The sequence below is a fragment of the Rutidosis leptorrhynchoides genome, chromosome 2 (assembly GCF_046630445.1).
Source record: "Rutidosis leptorrhynchoides isolate AG116_Rl617_1_P2 chromosome 2, CSIRO_AGI_Rlap_v1, whole genome shotgun sequence".
In the NCBI taxonomy this organism is placed as follows: Eukaryota; Viridiplantae; Streptophyta; class Magnoliopsida; order Asterales; family Asteraceae; genus Rutidosis; species Rutidosis leptorrhynchoides.
In genome coordinates this window covers 78,026,320-78,044,277 of record NC_092334.1, presented here as the reverse complement: position 1 = coordinate 78,044,277, position 17,958 = coordinate 78,026,320, and the positions used below count along the sequence as shown (strand labels likewise).

The 17,958-nt window shown below is 33.7% G+C and overlaps 1 long non-coding RNA gene and 1 pseudogene across 1 annotated transcript; one reads left to right on the top strand and one right to left on the bottom strand.

The window, feature by feature from the left end:
• Positions 1-948: 948 nt before the first annotated feature.
• On the top strand, positions 949-17,915 carry LOC139891056 (cytochrome P450 CYP72A219-like; annotated as a pseudogene).
• LOC139891055 (uncharacterized) lies at positions 6,770-10,017 on the bottom strand. Its single transcript, XR_011773525.1, has 3 exons — positions 9,707-10,017; positions 8,577-8,654; positions 6,770-7,002 (listed from the first exon to the last, which is right to left on the bottom strand). It is a non-coding gene; the product is annotated as an uncharacterized lncRNA (long non-coding RNA).
• Positions 17,916-17,958: the final 43 nt, after the last annotated feature.

The window sequence follows — 17,958 nt, the reverse complement described above, 5'->3', positions numbered from 1 at the left end:
ACAATTTTTTTGTGAAGAGGTGGAATTAAGTAGATGGAGATGGTGAAGGGTAAAGTAAAGGTTTTACTTCTTGGTTGAAGTAACTACTCTCTGATTTAAATTTTCATTTCCCCCTTTTAACTTGTCTAAGAAAATGAAAAAATGGAACCGGTTTTAAGTAAAAAAGAGGTTCCAAAAGTTTGAAACCTGTTTTGATTAAAAAGAGGTTTTTAAAGTGAGAGTAAAGGGACCGGTTTTTAAGGAAAAAGAGGTTTCTAAGGTTGGAAGCGGTTTTGTGTTAAAAAGAGGTTCCTAAAGTGAACCAAAGAAACCTCTTTTTAACTAAACTTAATAAAAGAGGTCTCTTTTTGTTTTTGCAACCGGTTTTTTTTTTAACTTTTTTGAAAACAGGTTTCAATAAGGGGTTTCTTTGCTCATATTTGTAGTAGTGAACACTGACACACTGACAAAAATATGGTTCTAACAAGATAGAATCCAAATGGAAAATGAATATTTTCCGGATTACACAGATGAAAACTACAACATCGATTCAAATTCTCAAAAATACAAAACGTTTGAGGCACATCAAAATTCTAATAAAACTTTTAACATTATTTGACTTGTTAATTTATAGACAGCAATCACTAAGTTACAAACTTTGTCTTTTAATAATGTCATAATCTACAATAATATTTTGATTCTTTTTTCTTATGGTTATGTGGGTCCCTAGAAAATATCAACGTAGTAACAATGCAAATCTAGGAATAGTCGAATGACAAAACTCGCGAACTCTATCTCATTGTACTCATTAATTAGGGTATCATTTGGTTATTATACGTCTCTCTTACAAGCAGTATAACAGTAGACGGCTTTCATAAACTTTAATCGAACAAAAATAGAATATAACATATATTCTTATGTAGTGTTCATGTTAGAACTTTAGAAGTGGTCCTTTATTTGGCAAGTAAAATGGTGACAACAATGGAAAAAGTGGTACTTGCCGTTTTTCTGGTTGTGATTGGAAGGTGGGGGTGGAAATTACTGAATTGGGCATGGTTAAAGCCTAAGAAGTTAGAAAAGTGGTTAAAAGATGAAGGGTATAAAGGTAATTCGTATAAACCGGTGATAGGTGACTCGAAAGAATTTGCAACAATGATGAATGAAGCTAAATCAAAGGCCATGCCAATTTTTCACGATATCATGTCGTATGCTCTGCCGTTTGATCACTATATCATCAACAAATATGGTATTCTAATCTCTTGGTTTATATTCTGCCCTGTTTACATTACATTTTTACATTTTATATTACTCCGTATTACTCAAAAAACTATTCCCCCTAAATTTTGTTAGATTTCATATTTATTTGATAAATGTCAGTTTTTCACTTATATTGAGAGTAAATTTGTGTGAATTTTCATTTATATTTAGAGTAAATTTATTTAAGAAAATATATCGTTGTAGTTATGATTGGAAACCGTGGTTGGTCTTGGGATGGTGAACTCGTTATTGATCGATCAATTAAACGTTGGGCAATATGATTACCATTAAAAACTACTTCATAAAAGGCATCTTTAATACTTTATTCGTGATCTCTTTGTTTCGTAGGAAAAAAATCATTTATTTGGTTTGGGCCGATACCAAGGATTTATATCACGGAACCCGAACTACTAAAGGATATATTATCAAGGCCCAATGACTTTCAAAAGCCACACCCGGAGCTCGTAAGTGATAGTGTCATTGGTGGGCTCCTTAAATCGGAGGGTAACAAATGGGTCAATCATCGTCAAATAATCAATCCCGCTTTTCATGCGGATAACATCAAGGTGAGTGAGTAGCATTTTTAATAACTATACAAAAATTATACAAGTACATTTTTTAAAACTATAAAGAATATTTTGTGGTTGCATAGAGTATGTTCCCCTCAATATGCTTGAGTTGTAGCGAAATGATCAATAAACTAGTTAAAGACCCGCGATTTCGCGGGGGTTTTGAAATGTGTTTTTGTAAAAAGAACTTGTTTTCCGGGCTTGTGATATTCTGATACCCCACGGTAATGTGTTAGTAAGTAAAATATATTATTCTTTCAAATTTTAATACTTATGTTAGTAATACTATATAATATAATAAATTTATATATGTATTTTGTTTATTTTTAGCGTATTTCAAACGAACTGATGTTACTTCCGGGCCTACGTAGTGGTAAAAGAGTTTCGTGCTTTAATTTTGCACGACGTAGATACAAATGGACGTTGAAACAAGAAAAATCGAAAAAAAAAATCAAACCTCTATATGTAGTATGGATTTAGCCGATTTCGAAAAGAAAATCGACTAAAGCCTGGTACACAATGTTTATTCACTTACCATTTTAAATTATGTGCTTTTTATCTTTTTCATATTTATAACAAATGATAACTATAATTCTTGTAATGAATACTTGAAGTAAAGGATCAACTGAATTTGTCACTATGTTAAAGTTATATATTATTGTTATTTGTGGTTTAATATATATATATATATATATATATATATATATATATATTTTGCAGTTGCTATGCTTTTGATTAATTGATTATGTATTTATGTAGCTGATGGTAACTACAATTGAAAAATACTTTTCATTGAAAATGAAAAGGCTGCGTATGCTGGTATGTCCGTCTGGTACGGGAAAGACAACTTGTCGATCGTGGAGATCATTTTTGGGCTGTGCAGGTTGGTTTTCTTCATTCATTTACTCTGTATCATATTCAGGATCCAATTCTTCATCACTTTGATGTCCCAAGTAAATTATACCTGAGATGCTGTCAGTTTCATTATTTTCATCATTAGCGATAGGATTATTCTGATACTCGTAATGGACATCAATGTTGGTATGGCTAGTGTGATCACTTGGACTTCCCAAGTTTCTAAAACTGAAATAAAAAAAGGTAAAGTAATATTAACATTAATATAATATTGGATGAAACATTGTAATTAGATATGATGTGTGTAGACAAAGAAAAATACCAGTTAATTCATATCAGTATCCGTAATGTGTTTGATGCAAGATGTAAAACTCATGTGTGGTACCAATGTAGTCATTTAAGGTGGGTTAATGTATTATTTGTATGTGTTACTTCATCTTCAAACTTGGTTAAGCACATTTCTACATCATAAATCGTTAAATAACAATAAGCTTGTTGTATTACAGTGAAGCAAATGAAATTACCATGTTTTAAATTTAATTGCTACATTATTGAAGGCCAGCCACTGCTTATGAATCCTATCTCACCTTTTTAGGTAATTTTAACTTTTAATTCAACACCGTTATAGTTGATACATGCATTCCTCTTTTTCACTATTTTCTTAAACTGTTCACAGACAAAATGTTTTGGACGTTGTTGTAGATTAATCATTCAACAAAATAACGTTGATCAATATGTAAACTTTGAAGTTGAAGTACTATAAACAAATGTATTAAGTGATAATTGTATTAAGTTTAGAGAAATACCAATTGTTCTTTTTTATTGTGAACGATATGAACAATTAGACATGATATAGGGGTTACAGTTCAGAACATTTTGTCAAATTAATTGGGATTAGGTCAATTGTGTTATGTTTTTATCTAATATGGGTTGATTGGAGAAGTTTTAATATTAAATTAGTTTAATGGGTCAATTGGAACATACGGGTAAAAATAGGAAACAAATGAGTCAAAAAAAAAACCCAAATTGTACTTTAACTTTCAGCTTCATCAACATATCTCGCTCCCTAAACACTAAACCCTAAATCTAAACCTTAAATATACTAAACCCTAAACTCTAAACTCTAAACGCTAATCAATAAACCCTATAACCTAAACCCTAAATAATAAATACTAAAATCTAAACCCTAAACTGTAAAAAAATAAACCCCAAACACTAAATCATAAACTCTACACACAAAACTCTAAATGCTAAACCCAGCCCTAAACCCTAAGCCACCAACGCTATACCCTACACACTAAACCCTAAACTCTAAACCCTAAACCTTATACACTAAACTATAAACCATAAACCCCAAACCCTAAACCACCAACCCTAAACCTTAAAAACTAAACCCTAAACCCTAAACAATAAACCCTACACACTAAACCCTAAACTCTAAACACTAAACTCTAAACACTAAACCCTAAATACTAAACACCAAACCCCAAACCATAAACCCTAAACCCTAAACACCAAACACCAAACCCTAAACCCTACACACTAAACACTAAACCCAACACACTAAACACTAAACACTAAACACTAAACACTAAACCATAAACACTAAACCCTAAACTCTAAACCCTAAACACTAAACCCTAAATCCTAAACAAAGGGTCGTCGTGAGTTGTATTGGGTCAAAGAGAAAACAATTTGACCCAATTACCTGACCCACCCATCTGCCATTGCCGATGAGAAACACAAAGCTACTGTTGTGTTGTAATATGCGAGTCTCCTATATATATTTTTCTCTTCGTGTCCGACAAGGGCCAAGTTTGCAATCAAAACAGACCAAACAAAAAAACCTAGAGCGAAGTAGTCAGCAGTGACAAGTCCACTGACAGGTATGACCCGTATACCTTGAGGATCCACTCTGGTATTGTTCTCTAGTGGTCAAAGATTAAAATGAAATTTTTTTTTTTTTTTTTTTTTTTTTTTTGCATTAACCAATATGATACTTAAGTATTTAGTCAATTATGTAAATTTAAGAATATATGTAATTAAGGTATGAAACAAACCTCTTCTTAAAATCCTCAATGTGTTTAATATTCTCATTGATGTAAAATTCAAAGCCCCACCATTGATTGTTGATTTGAGGACCTAATTGGATATACATACACAATTACCGATCAAGAGGTAAATACAGTAATATTATGAGAGACATAACAGTATGTAATTAGGTTATTTTTACCTTTCCAGTTCTTCATTATGCAGTTGTGAAGCATCAATATAATAGGTTCATCTTTTTCATGATTGGTCAATAGACTCGTGTAATTTTTCAGCATGTGCACCCCATATTTTGCAGCGAACCATCTCTCTACTGTAAATTTGAAAACATTTACGTAGTGTGAGCAAATGAAAGTTATTATAATAGTAACAAAGGGTCGTCGTGAGTTGTATTGGGTCAAAAAGAAAACAATTTGACCCAATTACCTGACCCACCCATCTGCCATCGCTGATGAGAAGCACAAAGCTACCGTTGTGTTGTAATATGCGAGTCTCCTATATATATTTATCTCTTCGTGTCTGGCAAGGGCCAAGTTTGCAATCAAAACAGACCAAACAAAAAAACTTGGAGTGAAGTAGTCAGCAGCGACAAGTCCACTAGCAGGTATGACCCGTATACCTTGAGGATCCATTCTGGTATTATTCTCTAGTGACAAATATAACATACGATTACACAGGCACACCATATATCCAACCCATGTTCATATACGTGGTTAATATAATTAAACTGCTAGACCTCAAGCAGGCTCTAATTTGGATAGAAAATCAAATTACTAATCTTTACAAATGAATTTAGATAACTACAGTTTGGATGCAAAAATATACCTTTTGTAAACTTCCCCAAACATTCCGCCCCAAAGATGTTTACGAAAGAAATCATGGTTCATGTTATACCTGACAATTGTGAACATACTCCAGAAAAGAGAGAATATCGGGGTAGCGACAACTTTATGTATTTTCGACCTTATGAGGTTTCTGAAGGAAAATTATTTCCCCATCTAGAAGCTTTAAACCGATAACCAACAAAAAATATATGCTTCAAATCAGATAATGACAACACTTAATTATAAACATGAATGATATAATGAGAATAGTAGAGAGTACTCAATAAAAGACACGACCGAGTACTCCGAGTAGCAATTTTTGTAACCTTGCTTTCACTTTACAATTCTATCAAAAGCTTAAATCCATATACAATCCATTGGGTAAGTCAATTATCCCTATTTGGCCACCTCTACCCGACAACAAAAAGAACATTAACCGAGTTAGTATTTATTACAATTAATAAAATCATCTGAATTTTCTAATACTTTCACCAAGAAGTCGATATCAAGTTATCAACATCAGCTAATGTGGCTATTTTAACTCTAACAATTAAGATATATGCTTGTAAAGATGAAGGGATTAGGTGTTATATAACTTTGCTACTATTATGTTATATAACAAATTTTCCATCATGTACATAATTGTAAAATATTAGAAGGGCGCAATATTAGCCCTGCTACCCATCATTATTAATAGAAATCTTCGTGTTCCAAGTTCATAACAATGAACAATATCAAAAATAGTTAAAAAGCATTGTTTTACTAATTACCAATGAAACAATAAGAATATCAAAGGAGCTAATTTAGATTTAATCAAATTAAGATGAATCAATATCTGCACGTATTGTACTTACGATTTAATTATGACTAATATTATTCATCATTGATTCTATGGAATGATTTCTAGGAACTCGAAAAGAAAAAGAAAAAACACACTGTTCAACCGAAAGTAATGCACAATAAGTTGCCATATACTGTAAATACAAATAAAATAGGTCATCAACTAAAGACGACAACCATATATATATGAACATTCCAAAGAAAATAAGTTGTTGCACAACTCTACTTGTTTTCATTCAAGCATTTTATCAAATAGTTTATATGCGCACAGGTCTATATCTCTACTAAACACTAACCTTGCAGTGGACTCCCTTAACATTTACCATTTTTGAATGGAATTTATAAAAGTTTGTCTAGTTATTAGAAAACAAAATAAACCTTCCTAAACACAATGTCTTGAATTTTGTAAAAGTATACAGTTAGTATTAAACAAAGTCAGCCATATACAATATACAATAAGCATAAAATACTTGTGACAAGTACCTGCCTCTTGTAATTACAGCCTCAACTTGTTCATAAAACAAATCAACACCAACATGACATGCCTCTTTGTAATGGTTTTACGACTCTTTGCTCAATTAACTGATAACTTTCACTTCATGATCTTATTGGTCTTCTCTTTATGAACACTATAGAACAAATATCAATCAACAATCAACAAATAAACATTTCAAATACAGACCTTTAGTAAATTGCATTTAGTAACTTGTAAAAGCTTCATCAACTTGAACTGATAAGAACTTAAAATTAGATCTTAGTAGAAACAGTCCAAACATAAAAATAACAGGAAATTGAATGTAACACACGATCATAGTTAAAGCCTTAAAATCAGTTTATAACTATAACAATTATCTAAGCATATAACAAAAATGATCCCATTAAATAAAGTCAAATCTCCATCTCACTCTGACTAAGAAGCAAAAAGATAAAAGCAAAAAGATAGATAAGAAAAAAAAAATATGATAAACACGTTTGAGCCATGAAATTAAAAAACAAACCTGATAGTAAAAACATCGCAGGACATGAGATGGAGAATAACGATTTCATAAACAAATACTCCATATGTAACCCCAATCGATCTCCCTAATCTATCAAATATTGTAACCTTAACCTATCAATTTAGGAGCATCTCTAATGATTCGCGTGAGCGTAATATGTATCCATTAGAATTATTATACCCTTAATTATGTTTATAATAATAATATAAGTTTAACTTCATGTAACTTTATTAAACAAACAAAGTGTTTTGGATGGTGTGTGAGATCACATCCTTTACAAAGGATATTACTCTTCATGTGTGTTATAGACTTTTAGCGTACTTCTATCTCTGGTTACAAATGTAATTTTACAGGGTCAGTGACGTATACCCGGAAGGCCGGAAGATGGATACGTAACGAACTTTTTTGTAAGGCAGAGATTTAAAGATAATTTTTCGTCGACGCTTATCAAATGTGGGTGATAAAACAAACACAAAAGTGGCTGCTTTGTCAACATATTAGGGTTCTATTGAAACCTTAAAGCATTAATGTTTGATCCCCAATTACCGAACGAAGGTATGATGTTTCATATAATTTTCAATCAAAACCTAACATCTAAACCCTAAAATCTAAACATAAAACCCTAAATCTAAACCCTAAACCCTAACCCTAAGCCCTAGAATGTAAACCCTAAACTCTAACCTAAACCCTAAACCCTAAATCTAAACTCAAATCCCTAAACTCTAAACACTAAAATCTAAACCATAAACACTAAATCTAAACCCTAAACAACATGTGAATTCTAAAGAGAAAAGAAGCTTATGACCACTTATAATGTACAATGATACTGATCTAATACCGTTATGAGTTATCAACATTCCTAAACAACTTGTGGACAAAATTTCTCTATTATTAGAAAGAAAAAAAAAAAAAAAAACTCAAAAAACAATGGCATGTGGAAAAATAACATCATGCAGTTGTTATTTAGCCATCTTAAAAGGATATACCCATCATGTATACTACAAAGTTGTCAAGTTAAGCATAAGCAATGGGGTAAGACGAAGATGAAGATAAAATCCAATGCATAGAGCAACATGAATACCTTTCCATCCTGTATTCCACCAAATGCATTGATGTAAATAACACCTGCATACTTACCCTTTACACGTGCTCCAATTACGCAAAAAAAAAAAAAAACAAAAAAAAAATCGTTAAAAGTTACTTACAAAGACACCATCAGTTTTAGCAAGCATCCAATGCGTGTTCGCATTGAGCCTCTTCATATGTTTCTTCAAGCTTCCTGCCTTCAATACATCAAAAACAATGTTATTTATGATTAATTTAAACCAACAACGAATACCTAATAATCAAATTGTTAATATTTACTATATATAATGATAAATACTTTGATAATAAACCTTTTTTCCCCAAAACATTAAAACATGAGAAAATTGACTTGATGCATCTAGGTTTCATATGCAAGCTTCATATTGCCAAAATAGGTATAGGGTATTATAATATATAAATATTTTAACAACTAATATAAAAACAGGGTATATGGGGAGAGTAAGCCCTCTTTCAATACCTAACCTCATTCATTGTAAGATTACCCTTATCTCGTATCTGATTACCGTGTTCCCATGGGCGAAAGAGAAATAGTTGTTTACCAAGCCAAACCTTAGCGGGATGCATGAGAACTTATATGAACAGTTGCACACCATTGGGGAGCAACAACTGTGCTTAGAAGAAGATCATGTGACCCTCCCATGATTAAACTACTAAACTATGCAATTAGAGAAGTCTTTCTCTGAACACAATCATAACCCTGTTATTAAATGTCACAACTTCATCGACCTAAATCATGAAATTTGAAAGTGTGAAAGAAGAAAAACGGGTAGACCAAAACACATACTATAATAGGTTTGGTTGTCTTGTTGGCTTTTATTTACCATTTTGTTGGATAGCAGTGCTTCCAATGCCAGTTTATGAGCAATACTTATATGTGATATTCAAAAAGTAGCCATCAAAGACAAAATTTTATAAATTTGTATTTAGATATATATTTAAAATTGGTCATAAACTGATATGATACTTTTAATTTTTACTTTATACATATAGGAAAGGAACCACAAGTGATTATTATCAGAAATCAAAAACAGTAATAGAAGTAGTGAAAAGCCAGTGGAATATAAACTGACTAATATAATAATGATTTGGGGTTACGTAGATTCATCTTTGTCATGAATATGGTAACATTCAAATTGGTACTTGCTTTCTGATAAAACAACAACAAAAATTGTAAGCAAATCACTGGATTCAATAACAAAATTCGAAGATGATAAAACATATAACTTACGTGGATTGATTCAAGGAAATCCGTAGTATATCTTCCCAAATCGATCAATCAAAATCAAAAGCCTGTAGCAAATATTGATTGTCATCAGCAAAATTCCGTTGTATAGCTTTGATTCAGATGAGAAATCCAATGAATCTTCGTTCTACATCCAACTATGAAGAGAGAAACCTAGAAGTGCTTCAGTGTTTTTACAATTTGAATCAAATCAATTCAAACGAACCGTTACAAATTGAAACAAACAAATTCAAAGTTGTAAGAATCAATGAATTAGAATCAATTTTATCAACGTATCAATTCAACAGTTAAGGCATAAACGTACCCTATAAATTGAATAAGAGATCCGATTAATCTTCAAACAAATTTCGGGAATCGATTCAATCGGCTAATCGGTGATTCATAAACGTACAATCTTGAACCTATTATATGAGAGAGTAGTAGATCTTTTATATTTGGTAACTCCCAATCGAACGAAACCCCTAATTTGTTAGAAGCTACCGTGTTTTTTTTTTTTATTAGAAGGGTATTTTATGGGAAATGATTCTCACTCACATAGTAAGAATTGATCCATACACATACTATTATACCTTTACTTTAGAATTATGAAGGTTCAATTCCCTAGATAAATTTAAAGATATAAATGTAAATTTGGTGCAAAAAAGTGTGTATGGATTAATTCTTGGTGTGTGAGAATCAACCCCCGTATTTTATGGATGTAGTGTTTGTAAAATTGATTTATTAGCTAATTTTTTAGTAGATGATTAAGGACCGTTAGATCAAAGGGTATTATAATGTAATTTTCTAATCTAATGATAATTAAGGAGGTTTTGAAAATATTTATTAGTTAATCGAGACTCTCTTTTAATGTATATAGTGATGGGAAATTCTCGTTACGGGAAATGGTCATGTGGAAATTGACGTATGGCCTTATATCGATAACTTGGCTGGAGATGTTATTTCACGAACGGCATTTGGTAGTTGCTACGAAGAAGGACAAAAAATATTCCATATGCAAAAGGAACAAATAGATCTAGCGATACAACAAATGTTATTGCTTCATATTCCGGGAGGAAGGTAAAGCCCCAATGATCGACCAAGATATGTGAATTGTGTATATCGTTATCAGGGTCGTCTCACCATTAAAATAGGCCATGTTCGATAAATAGAAAATGGGCCGTCATAAACTTTAAATTCATATATTACGTATAAAAAGATAGATAGTACTAAAAATATATCAATAGAAAAGAAATTAATATGCGATTAAATTGTTTGATAAACGAAGTTTCATGATTTGATTTACGAAAAAAAATATAAATGAATGTATTATTATGTAGGACCTTTATAAAATTTTAAGCTTCAAATTTTGAGGCCTCAGCTGCATATTTCGCACATGTAACCGAGACGCCTTTGATCTGATCGTTATTACTTGGAGAAGCAATATGTACATTATCTATTTTTATTTATTCACCACAAAGTTTTTTTTTTTTTATGTAGTATTGTAAGATCCCATAAAACAAGTTAAACGTTTATGGTGAATGAATAAAAATAAGTGGTGTATAACTAAATCTGTTGGAAGCTTCAACGAGCCCAACACACCCACTACAGAGGACCTAGATTATACTACACTCACTACACCAACACTTTGACGTTGGTTAGCCTTTAATTTTATGAATCCTTAGTGCACAGTAATACTTAGGCGACAGTGTCGACCATATATCATTCAGGCGGTATAACCGACCATATATCACTTAGGCGGCAGAGCCGACCATATAATAGATACAACACAAGTGCACTAAAAACTTAAACACAAATTGAGGCTTAACCGGGAAACTTAACAAAGAACACTTTTATTAATACAAGGAAACAATTACAATATTATGAACTCAACTCACACACTTCTTTACTTCTTCACAACTTCTTCTTCTAACTCTTCTTCAATCCTTACTCACACCCCTACACAAATGAACCCATCACCTATATTTATACTACTCCATGAAAGTTTCTAGAAACTAGATATTTCCATGGATATATATATGTATATATATATATATATGTATATATATATATATATATATATATATATATATATATATATATATATATATATATGTATGTATGTATGTATGTATGTATGTATGTATATATATATATATATATATATATATATATATATATATACATATAGATATTTAGATATTTCTTACACATATAAATATCTAGATTTTCTTTACATTTTAATATCTAGATATTTCCTTATACATGTTAATATCTAGATATTTTTCCAATATACATTTACTAATTCCATATTATTCTATAATACTAAATTTACATTGTATTTTAACACTCTCCTTCAATGCAAATTTTCTTCCAACAAGGACTTGCAGACCATTCCAAGTGCTTCTCTAAATTTTTCAAACTTTGGTTTACTTAAACTCTTGGTAAATATATCTGCAACTTGTTCATCTGTCTTTGTTGGCACCATCTTGATTTTTCCTTTAAGGACCTTCTCGCGAACATAGTGATAGTGCACTTCTATATATTTTGTTCTAGCATGAAAGACTGGGTTCTCTGCTAGTCGTATAGCTGATAGGTTATCGCAAAGAAGATTTACTCGATAATCTATTGATTGATGAAGATCTTCCATTAGTTGTTTCAACCAAGTAATTTCTTGTGTTGCTGATGATGCCGATCGATATTCTGCTTCAGTGCTTGACAAGGATACTATTGGTTGTCTCTTGTTGCACCATGATATTACTCCCGATCCAAGACTAAACATGTATCCAGTTGTTGACCGTCGTGTATCATAGTCTCCAGCATAATTGGCGTCACAACATCCAGTCACGTGACATTCTTTTGTTTTCTTGTACAAAATGCCAAAGTTAATAGTGCCTTTAACATACCTTAAGATGCGTCGTACAGCATCAAGGTGAGGTTTCCTTGGATTGCTCATGTATCGACTAGCCACTCCAACTGCATAGGATATGTCTGGTCGGCTTAATGTTAGATAAATAAGACTTCCGACCAACTTTCCATACATGGTAACATCTTCTAGACTTTTTCCTTCATCTGCTCGTAGTTTTGTATTCAGATCCATAGGAGTTGAGATAGGTTTGCAATTAAGCATCCCGTACTTTTGTAAAAGATCTCGCACATATTTTTGTTGTCCAAGAAATAATCCTTCTCTTTTCTGCTCTATTTCGAGTCCAAGAAAATGTTTGAGTTCTCCAAGCTCCTTCATATGAAATCTGATAGAAAGATTCTTTCTTGTTCTTTGGATCTCCTCATAATGATCTCCCGTGATGATTAAGTCATCCACGTATACTAGCACTATGGCTAGTTTTCCTTGATCTTGTTTCACAAATAAACTAGAATCTGAAGGAGCAACTGTAAAACCACTTTGTACCAAGAACTCACCAATTTTCCCGTACCAAGCTCTTGGAGCCTGCTTCAAGCCATATAGTGCCTTCTTTAATTTGCAGAAATGCTCGGGATGAATTTTGTCCTCAAAGCCTCTTGGTTGATCCATATAAATGTTTTTGTCAAGTTCTCCATGTAAGAAAGCATTTTTGACATCCATCTGCCACTGCTTCCAAGATTTGCTAGCAGCTAAAGCTAGTAGAACTCGAATTATTGTGATCTTTGCCACATGACTAAATGTTTCTTCATAATCTAGCCCATATTGTTGAGAAAAACCTCTAGCAACAAGTCGAGCTTTATAATTTTCAATGGAGCCATCTGATCGAGTCTTCACCTTGTAAACTCATTTACATGATATTGGTTTTACATCTTTTGGCTTTGGAACTAAACTCCATGTCTGGTTTTCTTTTAGTGCATTAATTTCTTCTTCCATCGCTTTCTGCCACTCTCGAATTTGTGCTGCTTCTTCATAAGTGGAAGGCTCAATAGGTATTGATTCATCCACATGAGCAGCATTGGCATACCTCGGATTAGGTTGCCTCGCTCTTGTTGATCTCCGTAATTCTTGTACATGCTCCTCGACATCCATTTGGCTTGGACGAACCTCCTTGGATACAGACTGATGCACACCAGTTTTCTATGGACTCGTTTCCTTGAAGTACGACTCTTCTCCTTCTTTAGTTGGATCTACTATTTGCTCTTTACGTTCTTCTATTTCTTCTGGAACTTCTTCTAATCCATGAGATTCTGGAAGCTCTATCTTTTGAGGTGACCACCATGAAGAAGCTTCATCAAATACCACATTTCTTGAAGTATGGTACTTTTCAGTATTTGGATCACAATATCTCCATCCTTTTTTTTGATTCATTATAACCGACAAAAATGCACCGAATTGCCTTCTTATCAAATTTGCTTCGGAGATGATCTGGCACGAAGACATAGCATACACATCCAAAAACCTTGAGATGGTTGACGGTTGGCTTGATCTTCCATAATCTTTCATATGGTGAAATATATCTCAACTTTGTTTGTGGGAGTCTGTTAATCACGTCTGAAGTCGTCCTCATACATTCGGCTCAAAATCTTCCTGGTACATTCTTACCATGAAGCATACTTCGACCAGTTTCAGCAAGATGATGATTCTTACGTTCTGCCACTCCATTCTGTTGTGGAGTATTAGCGCAAGTTAATTGCCTTCTGATCTTGTGCTTCTCAAGATAGATATTGAACTCGGTTGATAAATACTCTCCTCCATTATCTGTGCGTAAGCACCGGATCTTAGTATTGAGCTCACTTTCTATCTTCTTCTTAAACTCTTTAAACTTCAGAAAAGTCTCCGACTTTTTCTTCATGAAGTAAACCCACACATACCTTGAGAAGTCATCAATGAATGTCACCATATACTTCATTCCTCCAAGTGATGTTTGTTTCACTGGGCCAAAGACGTCTGAGTGTATGAGCTCTAGTGGTGTCTTGGACTGATGTTGTGACTCCTTGAATGGAAATTGGTGAGCTTTTCCAAATTAACACCCAGCACATATTGTATCTGTTCGGATATCAATTTGAGGAAGCCCATTTACTATGTGTTTTACCATCATCTCTGTTAACTTGTTGTAGCCCACATGCCCAAGACGTTCATGCCAAAGATCAGCCGTCTCATTTTTTTGAGTCTTATCCACATATTCTGTTTCAGCAGATAGTACATAGACCGACTCTATTCTTCTTCCTTGCATAATTGGATTGCCAACCACCTTCACTCTCTTGAATACGGACACATCTTCTGGTCCAAAGAGCACATAATTCCCTTCTACTGTCAATTGTGGTACCGATAGTAAATTCTTCTTTAGGCCAGGGACAAGATACACCTTCTCGAGTTGGAGCTTATGAGAGCCGCCTTCATTTGGAATTATTGTCTTTCCAATGTGAGAAATAGATAACCTTGAATTGTCGGCTGTCAACACGACTCTCTTTCCTTTGTAATCATCCATTTCTTGCAGCTTCGTCTCATCATTGGTCATATGATTTGAGCACCGAGAATCAATGATCCAATCATCTTTGTAGTTTATTTTTGACTTTAAGGTTGCTGCAAGAGCTTGATCATCCATGTCAGCTTCAACAGAGAGTCCTGTTTCTGCATCCCAAGTTTCCTCATTAATAGATGCTTCGAATGTGACCTCTTTCTTCTCATCTCTTGCGGCGGCCACATTTCCTTCGAAAGTTCTCCTTCTGGGGAATCTACATTCTCGAGCAAAATGACCCTTTTTGCCACAATTGAAGCATTCACCATTCATTCTCTCCATATTGTTGGCGATGATCTTTTCTTCCTTGCTGAGCTCCCCCTGAAGCATTGCTTTTTGGTTTTAGATGACCTTTACCTCCATATGTATGTCTTTCTTTCGTCACTTCTTGTCTTCGAGACATGGCTTTCTTCTTATTGGTGAAGAGTGCTTCTTCTTCGCCTTTTATGCTCACTTCATTCATCTGCTTGGCTAGCCTCTTGGTTAGCCAATAAATTCTACAACTCTATTAATGATGGTTGAGTAGGCCATCCTCTCACAGCGGCTATAAATCCATTATACTCGGACCTTAAGCCATAGATGATAATTCTCTTCATCCTTGCATCACTCACTTTCTCTTCAGGAGCAAGTTGAGATATCTCACGGCAAATGGATTTCACCTTGGTGAAATACTGAGAAATAGACAGACTTCCTTGTGAGATACCCGCGAGCTCATTTTTCAAGAGCTGGAGGCGTGCTTCATTCTTCTTTGAAAATAATTTTTCAAAAGTTTCCCAAGCTGCCTTTGGTGTTTTCTCGTCACGGATGTGCTCCAATAGATCCTCCTCGATTGTAGTCTTCAATATAAATAAAGCCTTCCCGGCCTTGATGTTACATTTTCTCAAGGCTTCGACATTTTCTTTCGGTGGAGGCGTTGTGTCACTGCCAGCAACTATTTCCCATAAATCATGTCCTTGTAGGTATGATTCTATGCAAGTCCGCCAATAACCATAGTTGTGGTTATTGAGACTCTTGATTCCACTGCTCGTACTTGCAAGATCTTCCATCATGACGTCCAACGTCCAATAAGCTTGGTCCCAGACCGATGATCTTTCACAGTTCCTAACTGTGCTCCGACAGAATCTCCCTTAAGGTTTTGGTGTTAACAAGACGATGTAAACGTCAAACGTTTACCGATGAGTACCTCCACTAGCAATGGTCCCGAACGACCCCCTCTGATACCAATTGTTGGAAGCTTCAACGAGCCCAACACACCCACTACAGAGGACCTAGATTATACTACATTCACTACACCAACACTTTGACGTTAGTTAGCCTTTAATTTTATGAATCCTTAGTGCACAATAATACTTAGGCGACAGTGTCGACCATATATCATTCAGGCGGTATAACCGACCATATATCACTTAGGCGGCAGAGCCGACCATATAATAGATACAACACAAGTGCACTAAGAACTTAAACACAAATTGAGGCTTAACCGGTAAACTTAACAAAGAACACTTTTATTAATACAAGGAAACAATTACAATATTATGAACTCAACTCACACACTTCTTTACTTCTTCACAACTTCTTCTTCTAACTCTTCTTCAATCCTTACTCACACCCCTACACAAATGAACCCATCACCTATATTTATACTACTCCATGGAAGTTTCTAGAAACTAGATATTTCCATGGATATATATATATATATATATATATATATATATATATATATATATATATATATATATATATATATATATATTATACATATAAATATCTAGATATTTCTTACACATATAAATATCTAGATTTTTCTTTACATTTTAATATTTAGATATTTCCTTATACATGTTAATATCTAGATATTTTTTCAATATACATTTACTAATTCCATATTATTCTATAATACTAAATTTGCATTGTATTTTAACTAAATCGTCAACAAGTTATTAATATTTTTTATTCTATTATGTTGGTTTATACCAACAAGAGCGAGCAAGAAGTTTAAGCAAAATTATAACGAGCTTCGAGCTACGTTGTTGGGTATAATCAACAAGAGGAAAAAAGCAATCGAGATGGGAGACAATGACAATGACGACTTACTTGGACTTTTGCTAAAATCGAACTCAAAAGAGAGAGAAGAAAAACGAGTTGGAATGAGTACAGATGACGTGATCGAAGAATGCAAGTTATTTTACATGGCTGGATCGGAAACAACATCGAATTTGATCGTTTGGACCATAGTTTGTTTAAGTTTGAATCAAGAATGGCAAACTAAAGCTCGAGAAGAGATAATGCAAGTTTTTGGTACTCGAGAATTACACTTTGAAGGCTTAAAGTGCCTAAAAATAGTGACGATGATATTAAACGAGGTCCTTAGGCTATACCCACCTGCAGTTGTGACCGTACGAGCAACCATCAAGGAAACAAAGCTCGGAAACATGAAAATACCACCGGGTGTGCACATAGCAATACCTATAATGAAAATTCATCATGATCGTAAAATATGGGGCGAGGATGCAACAGAGTTTAAGCCTGGAAGGTTTTCTGAAAGGGTTGCAAATGCCCTAAAGGATAGAGGCGGATCCAGTTCCTTTTTGCCATTTTCGGGTGGCCCACGAGTTTGCATTGGGCAAAACTTCGCAATGACAGAAGCAAAAGCCGCCATAGCTAAAATTCTTCAACGGTTTTCGTTTGAGTTGTCTCCATCTTATGAACATTCTCCGTTCCCTTTGTTTACTCTTCCACCTCAATTTGGTGCTCACTTGATTTTACGGAGCATCTAACACCATCTTACGTTGTCAAAACAACTAGCCCGTTTCTTTGTTC